The 239-nt window shown below is 42.7% G+C and overlaps 1 protein-coding gene across 1 annotated transcript in view; it reads right to left on the bottom strand.

Moving 5' to 3' along the window:
* Positions 1-211: 211 nt before the first annotated feature.
* LOC135826414 (uncharacterized) overlaps positions 212-239 on the bottom strand; it is a 17,980-nt gene continuing 17,952 nt past the window's right edge. Inside the window, exon 7 of the mRNA XM_065339028.1 lies at positions 212-239. This exon is cut by the window's right edge and continues 952 nt beyond it. The gene's annotated coding sequence lies outside the window, so the exon portion shown is untranslated.

The following is a 239-nucleotide window of genomic DNA, read 5'->3' as shown; positions in this document are numbered from 1 at the left end:
TGTGTGTCCCGCCCATTGAATAATCTTCCCGTATCTGGCTTATCGTCTTCGAAAGGAGTGAATAAAGGAGAGATTCTAATATTTCTCTACTGTTGAAGCCCTTATCCGTTGACAAAGTGCGTCATACTCAGCAAGACAGAGCATTCTCAGACCAGAGCAATCGGAAAAGCCTTTTTGCCAACAAATAAACTGGTTCGACTCCTCTTCAGTTCTCTGTCACTACAATGCAGATGAAGTAT

Source organism: Sycon ciliatum, chromosome 10 (assembly GCF_964019385.1).
Source record: "Sycon ciliatum chromosome 10, ocSycCili1.1, whole genome shotgun sequence".
In the NCBI taxonomy this organism is placed as follows: domain Eukaryota; kingdom Metazoa; phylum Porifera; class Calcarea; order Leucosolenida; family Sycettidae; genus Sycon; species Sycon ciliatum.
The sequence above is the reverse complement of the archived record's forward strand: the minus strand, read 5'-3'. Positions and strand labels throughout refer to the sequence as shown.